Source organism: Bufo gargarizans, chromosome 1, assembly GCF_014858855.1.
Source record: "Bufo gargarizans isolate SCDJY-AF-19 chromosome 1, ASM1485885v1, whole genome shotgun sequence".
Taxonomy (NCBI): Eukaryota; Metazoa; Chordata; class Amphibia; order Anura; family Bufonidae; genus Bufo; species Bufo gargarizans.
In genome coordinates, this window is record NC_058080.1 from 342691412 (window position 1) to 342711773 (window position 20362).

General features: G+C 42.7%; 1 protein-coding gene across 1 annotated transcript in view; it reads left to right on the top strand.

Annotated features, from left to right (window-relative positions):
- Positions 1-20362, top strand: part of LOC122927160 (protein unc-13 homolog A-like) — a 2447183-nt gene that overhangs the window by 1288442 nt on the left and 1138379 nt on the right.

Here is a 20362-nt window from a genome sequence, read left to right on the forward strand (position 1 = left end):
TATTATTAACCTACACAAGTATATAAATGGGCCATGCAAAAAAATACGGCGAAAAGCTTTTCCATGTAAAAAGTGCTCAAAAGAAAAGGGGGCACTGCCTCCGACTGAGGAAGAAAAAGTTCAGTCTCCAGAAGCGTCAAAGAACTGTGAATCTGTGGAATAGACTTCCTCAGGACGTGGTCACAGCAGGAACAGTGGACAGTTTCAAAAAGGGTTTAGACAGGTTCTTCTTAAGTAAAAAACATAAATTCTTATGAAAACGTGTAGAAATCTGAGCCTCACTTCCTTCTGGGATTCGCATCCCCACCTTTCCCTTGGTTGAACTTGATGGATGTTTGTCTTTTTTTAACCGTATTAACTATGTAAGTATGTAACTATGTCTTATATTGTCAGAGTAGAAAAGTATACCGGCCGCACCCCAAAAAATGGCTAAAGGTCACACACAGAATTGACGGACACATAAAAATAAATAAAAAAAACAGTTTTGGCTTCCATTCCCGCCTATTCCACCTACACCGCCACGTCCACCTCCTCCTCCTCTACTCGGACCTCTACCTCCTGGCTTAAGATAATTATTTGTTATATTGGAAGAGTAGAGAAGTATACCAGCTGCACCCCCAAAAATGGCTATAGGTCACACACAGAATTAACAGACAAATGAAAAAAAATATTTAAAAAAACAACCCCACAAAAACACTGTTGACTTCCTCCTCTGCCTCTTCTATCTACACCGCCACGTCTACTGCCTACTCAACTTCCTACTCCACTTGGACCTCCGCCTCCTGGTTCAATATATATTTTTATTTATTTATGTATTTTATGTTATTTTAAGTCATTTCTCTTTGCATATTTGTTTGCTGGGCAATTGTACTGCTCTTACTCCCATTTTTTATTCTTTTGCAGCCCTCTATACCTTTTTATGACTTATTTACATCAGTTTTTCAGCCCCAAAGTTTGGGTCCCATTGACTTCAGTGTGGTTTGGGGTCAAGTTCGGGCAAAAGGCCCCAAACCAAACTTTAAAACTAAATTCAGCCAAACCTGTCAAACCCAAACATCTACAGGTTCGCTCATCCCTGGTGTTGGTCTATGCTGATGATCCCTGGTGCCACTAGACCTTTCCTCTGGAGATACTCAATCTGCATTCTCCAGCAGACTCATCTGGGTCACATGGGCCCTCCTTATTAGCTCAAGCAGAAATTAACCCTGCAAGTTCCACTACTGGAGTTCACTATAGTATCACAGATGAAATATCTACTGGAATTACAGATCCAGTAATGACAGCAATGAGGATTTCACATCCCCAGAATCAGTTGCTGAATAAGAGGCCATGGGTTCTGACCAGGACTGAAGTCCTTCAGTAAAGCTGGAAGACCTTGGAGCCCAACGAGCTTCAGGAGGGTGAGATACCTGAGACCGGTCCCTGTTTGTCTTAATGTTTGGGCCCTACACATCCACCCTCCTGTCTCTTGCTTACAAAAGGGGCCTCCTTCATCTATTTAGCCTTTTTTTCTCACGGTAAACAAAGAAGACCCACCTGAGATCTATTCTGCAAAGTTATAAACCAGCACCCAAAGAATGGACTCAAACGTGTACCTGAGCTCTTTGTGACTACAACTGTGGCATTTTTGCACCACAGTTTTAAAGTTTTTGCAATGTTAAAGTATTTTTGCCCATTTTATGGACTCTTTTTGATTGGAGCCAGTATGTCCTGTGTCTTTGGGATCATGTGCTGTTGCTACACAAGAGGACCATGACGTAGAGTCACAAGCAGTACCATTGCTGTAAGCAGTACTGTTGCTTCAAGCAGCACCAGTGTCTTAATACCTTAAAGTTTAACCCTGCTGCAAAAAATGGGAGCTCATGGAAGCTATGGAAGGTGGGCTGGTTACTCCTCCTGGTTCTAGGTGCCTTATAGCACTACCTGAAGGAAAAATATAGAACTAACAAGTTTAGACATCAAGGCGACAAAGCGTAACGATGATTAGACCTTGATGCAGCAAAGGGATTACAGGATAAAGCCACCCTTCTATTTGGAGGCCTTCATTATGTAGTGGTGGGATTACAGAATACTGACACCCCCACACTCCAGATATGACCCTAGCCACGTTGTACAGATCTTGGCGTAATAAGTGAACACCTAATGCCAGTATAAGTGAGTAGAGAGTTCTTTAATTTGTAGATGGTAGCCATTGTTATTTCAGCTTATATGTATGGTAATAGAAAGTAGTTTAAAGCAGCACTTAAAAGAGACCCTGACACTCAACCCTAAAACTTGAAAGGGACCAGTGAGCATATTCTAAGAGTGGCTTGGTTTAAAGTAAGGGTGTATGTAGTACCCCAGAGCGGGCACTGCCATTCCTACACCCTGCTACTCTCTCTAATGTCTAACAATAATGTAATTTGTGTATTTATTCCAAGTCCTCCTACACTCTGCATTAATAGTATTACTATGTAACTGTAATATTCATTTAATGTGCCTGCTTCACCAGCAGGTGATAGTATATCTTGCAGACAGAGAAATCTTTAGATAGAATGGAATTTACCATTCCATTCTCCCCCTTTTTGGGCAGAAGTGGGCTAGTCCTGGTGCCTACCAGGGGAGGGGTTGCTGGAAGTTCTAGTTCAGTTCTATAGAGTTGAGAGTGAAATTGATAATTGTAAGGAGATGAGGAGTGCCCTGACTCCTTACAGATTAAGAGACAGTATCACTAGGCGGTCAACAGGCAAAGGCACCCCACTCCAAAGGTACCAGAACTGTCATAAAGTCCAGTAATCAGACCGAAGCCAAAGATTAGCACAGCAGAGAGGGATAAAACAAGGGATTCAAGTTTACCTGCCAGTCTACCCCAAAACCTGGTGAAGCCACAGAAAGACCACTTATTGTCTGAATTCAGATTTATTCAAGAAAAGCTGTTGAACTTTTACTAAGTCTGGACTCCTACTCCACTAACTATCACTCCCCCTTTTATTGCTGCAGAGCCTAACTATCACTCTTCCCTTTACTCTCTATCACTCTCCCCTTTGTTGATGCAGAGCCTCACCCTGGTGAATGATGGTATCCAGGTAGGAGCACCATGACACACACAAAACTAATAGGGCCGCATCAGCATTCCTAAAAACCTGGGACACGATCTTCCCTGTGGGGTGGCACATTGCACTGAGGGTGCTAAACAATGTTACATATTTCTAAAGGCCCCATAGTAAAAGTATACATGGGCCCCCACAGCCCACTCAGTTTCCCAATACACATGTCTCAAACACTCCCAGGCAATGCTGAATGCAAAGAGCAATGCTCCAGATTTCTAATTTATTTATTTATTTTTATTAAGTGGAAGAAATTTTAATTTAAAAAGTGTAACAGTCCAAATCAATCTTCAGCTGTTTGCTGTGGAGCCTCACCAAGCCCCTGTTTAGACAATGTATAATAAACACAGCTCAGTAATCAATAAGTTAATTCAATATATCAAAGCGAGCATCAATATATTACTCACGGCTATGAGGTACTGTACTTTTAATGTGCCGTTATTTCTTTATTCAGTCCTCTGACTTCAATTCATACTTTATAGTATAGCATTTAGAGAACACTGACTTTTCTGCTCCATCCGCACGACGTTTAGGAGGACAAGTACCCAAATGTAATGGATGATCAGGAAACATGCATAGAAATAAGTTAAACCATAATCGGCTATTCATGAATATTCATCACATGCAAAACATTTATTTTATTATTATGTTCATGAAACATTGTGTGAAAATGAGACACCATTGGAGAGATTTGAAATGGGACATTCTGGAGTGTGTTAATATTGCAGACTCTGAGGGTGAAAATAGAAAAAGATTGTTACAGCAGTAAACATATTGGATTACTAAAATCGACACAAACACACCAAGGGATTAAATGAAATGTGCAACTTTAAAGTATTTTTATGAACAGCTCTGCAGGTACTGTGTTCTTTAATGTTTTTAATTGTATCTTTTTTCTAATATGACTGTTTTGCATGTAATGAATATTCATGAATGACCTATTAAGGTGTAACCTATTTAGATGCATGTTACCTGACCATCCATTACGTATCCTCTTAAATGTCGCATGGATCAGTTAAGTCAGCGTTCTCTAAATGCTATGCTATGAAGTATGAATTGAAGTCAGAACACTGAATAAATAAATAACAGCACTTTAAAATTACCTTGTGGTTGTGGGTACTATATTGATGACCTGGATATATTAAATTAACTTTTTAATAAAAAAAAACGTGGAAAACGTGTAACAGGTACTTCATAAATATGGGCCACACAATTGGCATACATACTTTGATAAATCTCCCCTGTACAACTCTATGTCTGCAGTTTCCCACATACCGTGTAGTATAAAATTGTCTGGCTGAAGCCACCACTAGTGGGAGCTCAGTTCAATATGCACTGATAGATTCATCATTAACTGCAATGGAAGCTGTAAAAATCCCATTGCACTGAACTCCCAAGTGGTGGCTGCATAAAAATCCCCTGCACTCTGGCCCAATAGCAGTCACATGGTCTGCCTCCATGGAAGGTATGCCATGAAAACTATGCTGAGTGCAGGGGAGGGTTAGTTAGAACTCACAAGGGGAATACAATATAAAATGTGGAAGAATGATACATACAAAAATCCTGAATAATTAATATTTTTTAAATCCTTTTATGTGCTGCCTATAGTGAGAGTATTCCAGAAAATAAGAAATGTTCATGTGAATCAATTTATTGGCATCTTCCTTACGTGACTACTGCTCCAATGATTTATAAGAGTAAAAAATGCCACTTTTTTGTTGCGATTTTTTTTTCTGTGCGCAAATAATGGCACAACCAGATGCTACAGTATATGTTGGCCAATAGGAAATTGCTATGTGTATTGTCATTTTAAGACTGTTCCTGGCTTTTTCTTTTGTTTGTTTATGCCTTTGGTGTTTTTTTTCAAATTGCAGCATGGTCTGGGTGTAGCTTTTTTTTAAAAGCTTTTCCCCTAGACTTCTCTAAAGGAAAACAAAAAAATTAAAAATATATACATAAGATTGTGTTGCACCATTAAACCCTTGCTGACACATGACGTAATAATAAGTCATGGCTGCAGGTGACTTGCCGCATTTTGACGTACTATTACGTCATGGTGATCGGGTGGGCACCGACTGAGGCCTGGCAGTCCCTGATAGCCGGGCCCCTGCTGTATACTCCAGCATTGCTGTAAAAGCCGGTCCCGGCGGATTAACCCCTTCTATGCCACGGTCAGTTCTTCTATGCATGCGATGGGTGAGGGAACCCATCGGGTCCCCGTGCTGCTGTGGTGGGGACCCGATGGGTGACAAGGCACCCCGATGCCATGCACAGGCTGCCCAATGTCTTGCACAGATATATTGCAATGCATTGCAGAGGGGATCAGACCCTTAAAAGTTGAAGCCAGAGTGGGACAGAAATAAAGTTTTTTTTTTATAATGAAAAATAGAAAAAAAACACACATATGAGGTATCGCCACATCCATAGTGACTGGCTCAATAAATATATCACATGATCCACCACGTCCGATAAACAGCGTAAAAAAATACATTAAAAAAAAAAGTCGAAATAGCCATTTTGTCACCTTACATCACAAGTGCAACACCAATGGATCAAATAGGCATATGCCCCCCAGAATAGTACCAATAAAACGTTCACCTCATCCCGCAAAAAATGAGCCCCTACATAAGACAATCTCCCAAAAAGAGAACCTACCTAAGACAATCGGACAAAAAAAAAATCTATGGCTCTCAGACCATGGAGACATTAAACATCATTTTTTTTGTTTCAAACATGATTTTATTGTGTAAAACTTAAATAAGAAAAAGTATGCATATTAGGTATTGCCGTAATGACCTGCTCGATAAAAATATGACATAACCTAACCCCTCAGATGAACGCTGTAAAAATAAATAAATAAAAACTGTGCCAAAACAACCAATTTTTTGGTTACCTTGCCACATAAAGTGTAATAGTGAATGATCAAAATATCATATGTACCCAAAAATGGTACCAATAAAAACGTCAACTCTTCCTGCAAAAAACAAACCCGTGCACAATATGATCAGCAGAAAAATAAAAAAAATATGGCGTTCAGAAAATGGAGACACATTTTTTTCAATGATGCTTCATTATGTAAAACTGAAACCAACAAAGAAAGTAGACATATTTGATATCATCACGTCTGTAACAACCTGCTCTATAAAAATAGCACATGTTCTAACCTGTCAGATGAACGTTGTAAAAAACAAAAAATAAAAGCAGTACAAAAACTGCCATTTTTTGTTTACCTTACCTCACAAAAAGGATTAATCACTCTTATCGGTAATTGGATTTTCCAATAGCCTCCACAACGGCACTCTCAGAAGGGTGTCCCCACCTGCCCAGGACAGGAAACAGCGTAGAAGCTCAAGTTTAAAAGGCCCCCTTCCCTTTTCCTGCTTGAGCTAATGACATAGAACTCTTTAGTAGAGCATGTGTATTTTAACAATATAACGCAACATAATTTACATTAAATAATAAGGGCTGGGAAACTCCAGTGCAATTGTGGAGACTATTGGAAAATCCAATTACCGGTAAGAGTGATTAATCCTTTTCCCTGGCACCTCTACAACAGTACTCTCAGGAGGAGTAACAGAGAAACAAAAGTCTTTTAGAGTGGGACTACCGCAGATAATAATTTTCTGCCAAAAGATAAAACATGGGTATGGAGAACATCCAACTTGTAGTGAAAAAAGCATTTTAGTTTGCCCACGTGGCTGCCCTGCATATCTGTTCCACCGACGCAGATGCATTTTCTGCCCATGGTGGAGTGAGCTTTAATCCCCACAGGGGGAGTCGTCTTTGTGAAGAAAGCAGAATTCAATGGTATTTCTGATCCACCATGCGATGGTACTCTTGCTTGCTGCTGATCCTTTATGCTGACCTTGATATTAAAGAAGAAGGTGATCTGAGCTCCTGAACTCTTTGGAGACCATATGATATTTTTCCTCTATTTTTGAAGATGGATTTGGGCAAAAGGATGGAAGGGATATTTCCTGCTGACGATGAAATTTTGAAGCCACCTTAGGTAGAAACATAGGGGTATGTCTGAGAACAATTCTGTCCTCCAACACTGGGAGGAAAGGTTCCTTACAGGAAAAGGCTAGCATCTCCCACATCCTTCTGGCTGATGTAATTGCCAATAAAAAGGTGGTTTTAAATGTTAAAAGTTTTAGCGGCACAATCTGTAAGGGTTCAAAGGGCACATCCATCAGAACTTCCAGCACTAGGTTCAAATCCCAAGGTGGGATAGTGCAATGAACAAACGGGAATTTTCTTGTTGCACCTTTTAGAAATCTTTTTATCAGAGGTAGATCCGCTAACTTTATTTCTAAAAAATTGCTTAGTCCTAGCCCCTTGTCTAGACCGGACTGAAGAAAATCTAATATAAGGGGAATGTCGGGATCTTGACTGAGATTCGATCTATCCCCTGCAAATCTTAAGGTTTGCCATGTTCTTGAATAGATTTTGGAAGTTGTAACTTTTTTACTATATAAGTACTCATGCACATGACCGTTGTGTGCATCCGCATTCGTTCCGTCATTTTTCGCAGTTTAGTGGAGGTCCCATTCATTTCTATGGAGCTGTGAAAAAAAAAAGATAGTCCTCTATTGTTTCTCCGCGTCCGTGATCCGTGATTCCAGTCTGTCAAAAAATATAACCTGTCCTATTCTTGTCAGTGGAAAACGGAGGATGGACCCATTGTGTCTGTCAAAAAAAACTGATGCACAGCTGGTATGTGATCCGTGTATGCTTTTTTCTACAAGACCATGGTGCAATAAAATTACACTTTTCATTAACCTTCTTTTTTCCCCCCTGTCAGACAAAAAAAAAGGAAGACACAAGGAAACACAACTTAAGCAAAATCGGACACAGGCCACTGAAGCCAAATTACTGACTGTCGTGTGCATGAGGCCTAAAAGAGTGGAAATTACCTGTTCTGACAGACCTTTTTGTTTTAGTAGAATCTGTTCATTCTCCAGACTGTTAGGTGTAACTGGTATACACTTGGATGGAACACTGGGCCCTGACGCAGTAGACCTGGATAGGATGGAAGGGACCAGAATTACCCAGATTGAACAGGAGAGGAAACCAGGACCTTTTCGGCCAGAACAGGGCGATCAGTATCAATTGTGCCCTTTCCTCCATTGCCTTCATCAATACCCTTGAAATTAGACTGAAAGGCGGTAAAGTGTAAAGAAGACTCTTTGGCCATGGGGAAGATAGAGTGTCTATTATTAGAGGCTGATCCCAAACGGAGAGGGAACCAAATTTCTCGACATGTCTGTTTTTTCGATCCACATAAAGGTCTATGATCGGGGTTTCCCACTTTTCTGATATTTGTTTGAACATTTCTGGGTCTAGCAACCACTCTCCTTCTTTCAGACTTTTCCTGCTGAGATAGTATGCTACTGTGTTTTCCTTGCCTTTTAGATGAACTGTTGTCAGAGTTTTTATGTTCTTTTCGGACCAGCAAAAAAAAAATTGTGAAAAATCTTGCAGTGCCTTGCGTTTTGTACCCCCCTTGACGATTTAAATAAGCCACAGTAGTGGTGTTGTCGGACAGAATTTTCACATGTTGAAATCTTACAGTTGACTGTAGAGAAAGTAGTACTTTGTATACCGCCGTGAGTTCTTTTAGATTTGAAGATGCTTCTGCCATCTTTTGACTCCAAACAGCCTGTACTGGGTGTGGCCTCCCCAACTTTGACCGCTGGCGTCGGTTGTAATAAATATTTGATTTGTATGTCACCAGAACAAACCTCTTTGAAGATTTTTCTTTATTCCCCACCAAAGGAAAGACTGTTTTACACTCTGTAGCATTTGTGTATGATGCTGGGCCCACCTGACTGCAGGGATTGCGGAAGTTAAATGGCCTAATAGCGCCATGATATCTATGATGGACACTATTCTGGACTTGCAAAATTAGCACCACCTTTTGAGAGAGAGAGAGGTTTTCTTTTCTTGCGGGAGGAAAGACATAAGATTGTGGGAATCTAGCATGACTCCCAAAAATACCTTTTGTTGACTGGGAAAAGGGTCTGACTTCTCTTCGTTTATTAACCAGCCTATTTCCAGTAATTTTTCTTTCTCAACCCTTAAATGAGCTTGGAGATCTTGGAGGGACGGAGCTGCCACCAGAAAGTCGTCCAAATATGGAACGATTAGTATTCCCTGGAGATGAAAAGAACTCGTTACTTCTGCCATAGTTTTTGAAAAGACCCTGGGGACTGACGACAAGCCGAAGGGAAGGGCCTAAAACTGAGAGAGATCCATATTTGCCATGTAGCAATCGCAGGTCAAGAGATTTACTGTCGATTTTATCGTTTCCATTTTTAATTTCTTGCAAGATATTTTTTTGTTCAACTTTTTTAAGTTTATTTTTAATCTGAAGGATTTGTTTGGTTTTTGGATGAGAAAGATGGGAGAATAAAACCCTGTTCCCTCCTGATCTCTTGGAACTGGGATTAAGACCTGTTTTTGCAGGAGAGAGCATATCTCGGAATCTAGAGCCTGCTGTTTTTCCTTCTGAAGTAATGGTTTGTTGAGCGTGAAATAATTTTGAGGAGGTGCACTGAACTCATGTGTGTAGCCTTCTCTTGTAGTGCCTATTTCCCAGGGAGAGGTAGAAATATTTTCCCAGGCCAAGACCAATCTTATTAGTCTGCCTCCTACCTGAGACCTGGCGTCATTGTTTTGCAGAGGTTTCTGGGGTGAATAAGAATCCTCTTCCCTTCCCTCTAGAGGGCCGCCACTTTCCCGAGTTCTCTTTCCTCTTCTGGTCAGATCTGGGTCTCCTTTGGTTATGAAAGGACCGTCTCTGTTGAAAAAAAAATTGAATCTTTTTTCTTGTCTGATGCCTTATCCAGGATATCATCCAGGAGCGAGACAAAAAGCTTATCCCCTTCTCACGGGATGGAGCATAGATGACTCTTAGAACTGGCATCCCCAGATCAAGACCTGAGCCATATGGCTCTCTGCGTGGCATTTGAAAGGGCAGAGGATCTAGCTGAGAGCTTTACCAGATCTGTCGAGGCATCAGACAGAAAATTTGAGGCCTGTTTCAGAATAGGAATGGAGGCTAAAATCTCCTCTCTGGGGGTGCTGGCTACCAGGTGTTCCTCTAACTGGGTTAACCAGACTGTCAATGATCTCAAGATGCAGGTTGCCGCTATACTCGGCCTTAACATAGCCGTGTTTGTTTCCCATGCCCATTTAAGAAGACCCTCCCATTTTTTGTCCATAGGGTCTTTTAAAAGGCCCATATCTTCAAAGGGTAGCAAAGTCTTTTTTGATATGCGGGAATCTATCTTGGGAATCATATCCCACAAAGCTGAGTCTGAATCCGCAAAAGGTTATTTCCTCTTAATGGCATTTGGAATTGTATTTTGCTTCTCCTTAGCGATTAGCATTGTTATATTTTTATGAACGGGAAACAACGTTCTTCTCTTTTCACCCAGTCCCTGGAACATTCTATCTTGAATAGACTGGGGCTCTTTAACTTCCTCAATTTTAAAAGTGGCTCTTATAGTTCTCAATAATTTTTTTATGTCCTCAAGGGCTTCCCCGAATCATCCTCAGAGGACTCAGAACCTACATCTGAGAATATTTCCCACTCATCAGAGTCAGGTTCAACTTGGAATTCTGACGTTGGTGATCTTTGAGAGGTGGATGGTTGGGGGGAAGTCTTGCGTGGTAGTTGGTGGTAGTCTTGCGTCTATCACTGTCTTTACTTCTTCCTTGATCATATTTCTTATAGATTCTAGGAAGGAAGGAGTCTCTTCGGTCACCACATTGTCCGTACATCTGGGACAGAGCGCCTTTTTAGTCTTTGACAGCAGGGATTTTTTGCAGATTGCACATTTTTTCCGCCACAATTCTCATCCAGAGGATTTAATGGTGCTGGTCTCCCTGCCCTACAAGGTAATAATATAAATCAGGGCTAGTGGCCATAACTCTAACTTTGGACCAGCACAACACCAGTGGGGGGATAAATTAAGTTGTGCCCCCCCCCCCCCTTGCAGCAGGAGCAACATATGTAGCACAATATTTGGAAGGAGGCTTACCGGGCTCTGGGCAGCAGATATATCCACAGGCTTGCGGGACATATCTGGCACTTCCAGTGGAGCTGACATGCTGCACGTGTCAGCGTTCATCCTGCAGACATCTTCCCTGATATCCGCCAGGCCTCTGGCGTCATGCACTGGCGGAAGTGGCACACAGAGGCCTGGCAAATGAAACTCTCGGCCCTAGAGAGCTCCGGCCTGTTTGCGCATCCCTTGTTCCCCGCCATGAGATGGAGTGGGGGAACAGATGCCCGGGGCTGCCTTCACTGAAGGGTTTATGCCTAAGGAGTGAGGATAGAGGCTCCAGACCCCTTCTGTACCCGTCCTCTGCACCGGCCCTCTCAGGATGGGGCAATAATAATAGGTCGTACGGTATGACTTGAACTCCTGACACCACAGGAGCGGCTTACATGCAATCCCGAGGACAGGAAACAACAACTGGAGCAGGTAAAGGCCTTTTAAACTTGAGCTTGGGGAGGCGGGGACACCCTCCTAAGAGTGCCATTGTGGAGGCAACAGGGAAAAACGTAATCTAGAGCGATTAAAAATCATGTGTACCCCAAAATAGTACCAATAAAACTGTCACCTTAAGGCCTCATGCACACGACCGTTGTGTGCATCCGTGGCCGTTGTGCCGTTTTCCGTTTTTTTTCACGGACCCATTGACTTTCAATGGGTCCGTGGAAAAATCGGAAAATGCATCGTTTCGCAGCCGCATCCGTGATCCGTGTTTCCTGGCCGGGAAAAAAATATGACCTGTCCTATTTTTTTCACGGCCAACTGTTCACGGACCCATTCAAGTCAATGGGTCCGTGAAAAATCACGGATGCACACAAGATTGTCATCCGTGTCCGTGATCCGTGTCCGTTTTTTCCTATCATTTCAATGGCAAACTTGACTTAGATTTTTTTTTTCTTATTTTTCATGTCCGTGGATCCTCCAAAAAACAAGGAAGACCCACGGACGAAAAAACGGTAACGGATCACGGACCTACGGACCCCATTTTTGCGGACCTTCAAAAAAAACGGTCGTGTGCATGAGGCCTAACCTGTAGTTTTCAAAATGAGGTCACTTTTTGGGAGTTTCTACAGTAGGGGTGCATCAGGGGGGCTTTAAATGGGACATGGTGTCTAAAAACCAGTGCAGCAAAATCTGCCTTCCAAAAACTATAAGGTGCTCCTTTTCTTATACTCCCTGCCGTGTGCCCTTATGTCAGTTTACGACCACATGTGCGGTGTTCCTGTCAACCGCAGAATCAGGGTAATAAATATTGAGTTTTTTTTGGGCTGTTAACCCTCCATATGTTAATGAAAACAATGGATTAAAATGGAAATTCTGCCCAAAAAGTGAAATTTAGAAATTTCCTCTCCATTTTCCTTTAAATCTTGTGGAACACCTAAAGGGTTAAAGTTTGTCAAATCAGTTTTGAGTAAAGCCTCATTGACACGTCCGTGTCCGTGCTCAAATCAGTGAGCAGTTGGTCAGTGATGCATCCGTGAAGCTGTCCATGAAGGATCCGTGTTGGGTCGGTGTGCCCGTTTTTTGCTGTCCGTCTTGTATCCGTTTCACTGACACCGAACAGCTGAAAAATAATTTTCAAAGCATCTCTTCCTAATGATCTGTGAAACACGGATGCAACACGGATTGCATTTGTGATTTTCACAAACTCATAGACTATAATAGACGTGATGGATCCGTGAACACGGAAAAAGTGAGCATGCATCTGTGCTGAAAACACGGACCCACGGACCGCGCTGAAACACTGATGTCTGAATACACACATTAAACGCTTACCGTTACACTAACGCCGATAGGTGTCAGTGCGGCGGCACTCTCAGGTCTCAGCGACGCTTATTGGCGTCATCTTGTGAGACCCAAGATTTCCTGTGAACGCGCGCTCACAGGAGAGCGCATTCACAGGATCGCATAGTAAACAAGTTGAACTACAGCCTGCCAGCAGCGATCATTGGCTGGCAGGCTGTAGATTTTTAAAATAACCAATGAAATGGGTATGTCAGACGCTATTTTGTAAATAGCGTCTGATATACCTGCTACCTGCTCCTCTGGTGGTCCCTTTTGCTTGGATCAACCACCAGAGGACACAGGCAGCTCTGTAAGTAGCACCAATCACCACACACACGCATTACATTCCCCCCTGTCACTTATTAACCCCTTATTATCCCCTGATCACCCCCCTGTCATTGATCACCCCCCTGTAAGGGTCCCTTATCACCGCCAGTTACTTAGCTACTGGTTAGGTAGTTAGTGCCCAGCCCACCGCACTGCAGTCACTGATTAGTCGCTGATTAGCGTCATCGCTGTCGCTAATCAGCACAAGTATCTGATCACAATCAGATCTATATCAGTACATTAGGGTCACCTTAGGCTCTACAAAAAATGCAGTGTTCGCCCGACCAGGCCTGATTTTGTGCACACACTTGCGTTCAGTCCACCCCACCACAGTGACAGATTTTTTTTTTTCTGATCACTGCAAAAACACCGTAAAACCGCTGCGGCACTATAAAGATCACTTTTGATCTTTCTGGATCTTTATTAGCGATCGCAGCTTTACTTCGCAAGCACTCCTTTTTACTAGGCAGGTGTACTCTTTTTCCTGGGTAGTCTCAGAGGAATACCCCCTAAATTTAGTTAGCCCAAAATGTCAAAGGGGTATTTCGCTGAAGAGGCCTACAGGATTCTGGCCGTGATGGATGAAAGCGATGGGGACACCTCATCCGCTGAATCCAGTGGTTCAGAATATGAACCTGTAGACAGCAGTGGCACTCTAACCGCTAGTGAAGATGACGAGGTTGAGGTCCCTGCTATGGTTAGGCGTACCGGACCCCATGTCAGTGTTCTGTATACCCCGCGTGATGAGCCTCATCTGCAGCAGAATGGTGCTAGCGCTGATATTTTTTATGGTGCGGCATACACCAGCAGCGCAGCACATCCTGGACCTTCTACCAGTACTGCCGTAATCCCTGGTGAAGTGGCGAGCACCAGAAGGGCAGTTCAAGCTGGTACGGTGGCACGTGCAGTAGCTCCCCTTTCGCCGTCACCACGTTCACTGGCCCGTAGAGCCCTTAGTTTCCCAGAGGTACTGGCAAACCCAAATTGGAAATCCCCTGCTTCCACCGCACCAGTATTGCCCCCTTTCACCGCCCAGTCTGGAGTTCGCGTGGAGACAGCAAATTTAGGATCGGTCCTTGAGTTTTTTGAGCTGTTCTTCAGCGCGGATCTCTATGACTTAGTTGTGGCAGAAACCAACTGCTACGCCACACAGTTTATAACCGCAAATCCGGAAAGCTTCTATGCCCAGCCTTTCCGGTGGAAACCAGTCACAATTTCCGAATTTAAAATATTTTTGGGCCTTATCCTCAGCATGGGTCTAACTAAAAAAAAATGTATTGCGGACCTATTGGCCTAAAGACCCAATATATTACATGCCCATGTTCTCTGATGCTATGTCCAGGGCACGTTTTGAGGTCATCATGCGCTTTATGCATTTCACTGACAATATAACCTGTCATCCATGAGGCCACCCTGCTTATGACCGGCTCCACAAAATTCGGCCCCTCATAGACCGTTTGTCATCCAGGTCTGCAGATGTGTATACCCCCAATCAGAACATCTGCATAGACGAGTCCCTTGTACATTTTACCGGGTGCCTTGGCATCAAACAGTACATCCCCAGCAAGCATGACCGGTATGGGGTCAAACTGTATAAGCTCTGTGAAAGGGCCATAGGCTATACATATCGTTTTAGAATCTGAGGGAAAAGACTCAAAACTGGAGCCGGTCGGATGCCCTACTTGGGGAGCAGTGGCAAGATTGTCTGAGGCTTACTCCACAAGGGGTACCACTTATTCGTGGACAATTTTTACACAAGCGTGGCCCCCTTTCGGCACTTACATCTAGTCGGAATTCAATGCTGTGGCACCGCACAACCTAGCCGCCGGGGCTTCCCCCAACGGCTTGTTAATACCCGACTTGCACGGGGGGAGAGGGCTGCCTTGTGTGACCAAGAACTGCTCGCGGTGAAGTGGAGCGACAAGAGGGACGTTTACCTTCTGTCCACCATTCACGCAGACACGACAGTACAAATTGAAAGGGCAACTGGAGTAATTGAGAAACCCCTCTCTGTCCACGACTATAACCTTCACATGGGAGGGGTGGACTTCAATGACCAGATGTTGGCTCCCTATTTAGTGTCCTGCCGCACCAGACACTGGTATAAGAAGGTGTCTGTTTATTTAATTCGATTGGCTCTGTATAATAGTTTTGTTCTCTATGGTGAGGCTGGGAGAACGGGATCCTTCCTAAAATTCCAGGAAGAGATCATTTTGGAACTCCTGTCCGTGCCCCAAGTCCCTGATGCAGTTAGCAGGCTACATGGCAGACACTTCCTGAGTGTCTATCCTGGTACCCCAACTCAGCATTCCCCAAGAAAAAGATGTTGTGTCTGTAGCAGGGCTGGAATAAGGCGTGACACCACCGTTGTCCTGACCAGCCTGCCCTATGCATAGGGGAGTGTTTCCGCAAGTACCACACACAGGTACACTATTAGTGTAGAGATCGCGTGACACAAGACAGGCACACAGGGGTCTTAGGGCCCTTTCACACAGAGCTGCTACAAACCTCTCCTTTCACCTGGGACAAAGTGCATAATGTACTTCGCCACATCTCTGGGCGCTTTGCACATTGTCCCATGGGGAAGGAGAGGTTTGTCCTCTAAAGGTAAAAAAAAAAAAAAAAAATCACAGGTAACTAATAAGTTAATGCCCGGCTGCCTGTTTTTTTTTTACCTTCTAGGTGGACCAAGCGATCAACCAGCTGCAGCACTGATGTCTGCGCTGCTGTCAAATTACACAAAGTTGGTGTATGCGGCGATGCAAGATGAGATTTCTCCTCTGCAGTAAAAAAGATATGTTTGCCGAGGCTTATGAGCTGAGAGGAGGTGTACATATGCTTTGGCAAACACTTTGTATAAAAAAAATAATAATTCTGGCAATGATTTATTCATCCACATCGACAGACGCCTTTCCCCTCTTTTTTTTTTTTTTGCACATTTTTTGGCAGAGATTTTTTCATCCACATTGATCGATGTGAATGAAGAAATCTGTGCCGTTCATTTTTTCTTTCAGCCCAGAGGCTCATCTCATTACCCGTATGCTCAATATAAGGAGAATAGCAGAAACTCCTAATGCTGGCCATACATGTAATAATTGTGGAGACCCTCAAATGCCAGGGCAGTACAAACACCCCACAAATGACCCCATTTTGGAAATAATACACCCCAAGGTATTCGCTGAGGGGCATATTGAGTCCATGAAAGATTGAACTTTTTGTCACAAGTTAGCGGAAAGGGAGACTTTGTGAGAAAAAAAAAAAATTCAATTCAAACAAATCAATTTACGCTAACTTGTGCCAAAAATCTTCTATGAACTTGCCATGCCCCTCACGGAATACCTTGGGGTGTCTTCTTTCCAAAATAGGGTCACTTGTGGGGTATTTATACTGCCCTGGCATTTTAGGGGCCCTAAAGCGTGAGAAGTAGTTTGGAATTCAAATGCGTAAAAAATGCCCTGTGAAATCCTAAAGGTACTCATTGGAATTTGGGCCCCTTTGTTCACCTAGGCTACAAAAAAGTGTTACACATGTGGTATTGCCGTACTCAGAAGAAGTAGGGCAATGTGTTTTGGGGTGTATTTTTACATATACCCATACTGTGTGTGAGAAATATCTCTGTAAATGACACCTTTTTCCATTTTTTTAATACAAAGTTGTCAATTTACAGAGATATTTCTCTCACCCAGCATGGGTATATGTAAAAATACACTCCAAAACACATTGCTCTACTTTTTCTGAGTACGGGAATACCACATGTGTGACACTTTTTTGCAACCTAGGTGCACAAAGGGGCCCAAATTCCAATGAGTACCTTTAGTCTTTACAGGATTGCTCACAATTTAGCCCCACCCAAAATGTCAGAACAGTAAACACACCCCACAAATGACCCTATTTCGGAAAGTAGACACCCCAATGTATTCACTGAGGGGCATAGTGAGTCCGTGGGAGATTTTTTTTTTGCCCGAAGTTAGCAGAAATGGAAACTTTATTATTATTTTTTTTGCCTCAGAAAGTGTCATTTGCCGCTAACTTGTGAAAAAAAAATTAAATCATACATGAACTCACCATGCCCCTCCCTGAATACTTTGGGGTGTCTTCTTTCTAAAATGGGGTCATTTGGGGGGTATTTATACTATCCTGGCATTCTAGCACCTTAAGAAACATGACAGGTGCTCAGAAAGTCAGAGCTGCTTCAAAATGCGGAAATTAACATTTTTGTACCATAGTTTGTAAACAAAATAACTTTTGCGCAAACCAATAAATATACACTTATTGGATTTTTTTTATCAAAGACATGTAGCACAATAAATTCTGACACAAGCTTGTATAGGAATGTAATTATATTTGAACAATTTAACCAGAGAAAGTTAAAAATACACTTTTTTTGAGAAAATTGCAGTCTATTTTTATTAATATCAGAAAAACGAAAAATCTCAGCAGCAATCAAATACTACCAAATGAAAGCTGTATTTGTGAGAATAAAAGGAGGTAAAATTCATTTGGGTGCCAAGTTGCATGACCAAGCAATAAACTGTTAAAGTTGTCAAGTGCCGATTTGTAAAAAGGGCCTGGTCACTGGGGGGTATAAACCTGTGGTCCTTAAGTGGTTGAAGTGAATGGGGACGTGTGCTGTCCATGGAAAACACGTACAGTACACGTCCGTGGAACACTGACACGTGAATGAGGCTTAACTTGAGGAGTGTAGTTTCTAAAATGGGATCATTTATGGGTGGTATCTATTATGTAAGCCCCCTAAATTGACTTCAGACCTGAACCTGTCCTTAAAAAGTGGCTTTTAGAAATTATCTTAAAAATTTTAACAATTGCTTCTAAAATTCTAAGCCTTTTAACATCCTAAAAAATAAAATGACATTTACAAAATGATGCCAACATAAAGTAGAATGTTAAGTAATACATTTTATTTTATCACTTGGCTTGGATAAGTTAAATGGATTCTGTCAGCTCATTTTTGGTTATAGAGCTGTGGACATGCACGGCTAGATCACCGCTAGCATGTCTGCAATATACCTGTCCTATAGGGCTATGTGCTTTTATTTAGTTTAAAAAATTATTTTAGAGTTACGTAAATGACCCTGGTAAGGAGCCCAAGGGGCTGTACTAACCTTCTTAGTGCCCAGCCACGCCCCCCTGTGAAGGAGCCCAGCACCGCCTGCGTCCTCCCTATCTTCTCCTTTCTTCACATTTAGATTGCCGTAATCTCGCGATGCGCGAAATCGCACATGCACAGTTCCTTCTCTGAGGCTGAGGTCGGCACAGGGAAGGAACACTATACCGGCACTGCGCATACGCAAGCTCGTGCATGGCATGATTACTGCAATCTAACTGTGAAGAAAGGAAGAGATTCAGAGGACACAGGCGGTGCTGGGCTCCTTCACACGGGTCCTGGCTGGGCGCCAAGAAGGTTAGTACAGCCCCCTGGGCTCCTTACCAGGGTAATTTACATGTCTCTAAAATCATTATTTTAAACTAAATAAAAGCACACAGCCCTATAGGACAGGTATATTGCGGACATGCTAGCGGCCATCTAGCCGTGCATGTCCGCAGCTCTATAACCTACAAACCGGATTCTAAAAAAGTTGGGACACTAAACAAATTGTGAATAAAAACTGAATGCAATGATGTGGAGATGGCAAATGTCAATATTTTATTTGTAATAGAACGTAGATGACAGATCAAACGTTTAATCCAAGTAAATGTATCATTTTAAAGGAAAAATACGTTGATTCAAATTTTCACAGTGTCAACAAATCCCCAAAAAGTTGGGACAAGTAGCAATAAGAGGCTGGAAAAAGTTAATTTGAGCATAACGAATAGCTGGAAGACCAATTAACACTAATTAGGTCAATTGGCAACATGATTGAGTATAAAAAGAGCTTCTCAGAGTGGCAGTGTCTCTCAGAAGCCAAGATGGGTAGATGATCACCAATTCCCACAATGTTGCGCAGAAAGATAGTGGAGCAATATCAGAAAGGTGCTACCCAGCGAAAAATTGCAAAGACTTTGCATCTATCATCATCAACTGTGCATAACATCATCCGAAGATTCAGAGAATCTGGAACAATCTCTGTGCGTAAGGGTCAAGGCCGTAAAACCATACTGGATGCCCGTGATCTCCGGGCCCTTAAACGACACTGCACCACAAACAGGAATGCTACTGTAAAGGAAATCACAGAATGGGCTCAGGAATACTTCCAGAAACCATTGTCAGTGAACACAATCCACCGTGCCATCCGCCGTTGCCAGCTGAAACTCTACAGTGCAAAGAAGAAGCCATTTCTAAGCAAGATCCACAAGCTCAGGCGTTTTCACTGGGCCAGGGATCATTTAAAATGGAGTGTGGCAAAATGGAAGACTGTTCTGTGGTCAGACGAGTCACGATTCAAAGTTCTTTATGGAAATCTGGGACGCCATGTCATCCGGACCAAAGAGGACAAGGGCAACCCAAGTTGTTATCAACGCTCAGTTCAGAAGCCTGCATCTCTGATGGTATGGGGTTGCATGAGTGCGTGTGGCATGGGCAGCTTGCATGTCTGGAAAGGCACCATCAATGCAGAAAAATATATTCAGGTTCTAGAACAACATATGCTCCCATCCAGACGCCATCTCTTTCAGGGAAGACCCTGCATTCTTCAACAAGATAATGCCAGACCACATTCTGCATCAATCACAACATCATGGCTGCGTAGGAGAAGGATCCGGGTACTGAAATGGCTAGTCTGCAGTCCAGATCTTTCACCTATGGGAGAACATTTGGCACATCATAAAGAGGAAGGTGCAACAAAGAAGGCCCAAGACGATTGAACAGTTAGAGGCCTGTATTAGACAAGAACGGGAGAGCATTCCTATTTCTAAACTTGAGAAACTGGTCTCCTCGGTCCCCAGACGTCTGTTGAGTGTTGTAAGAAGAAGGGGAGATGCCACACAGTGGTGAAAATGGCCTTGTCCCAACTTTTTGGGGATTTGTTGACACCATGAAATTCTGATTCAACATATTTTTCCTTAAAATGGTACATTTTCTCAGTTTAAACTTTTGTTCCGTGATTTATGTTCTATTCTGAATAAAATATTAGAAGTTGG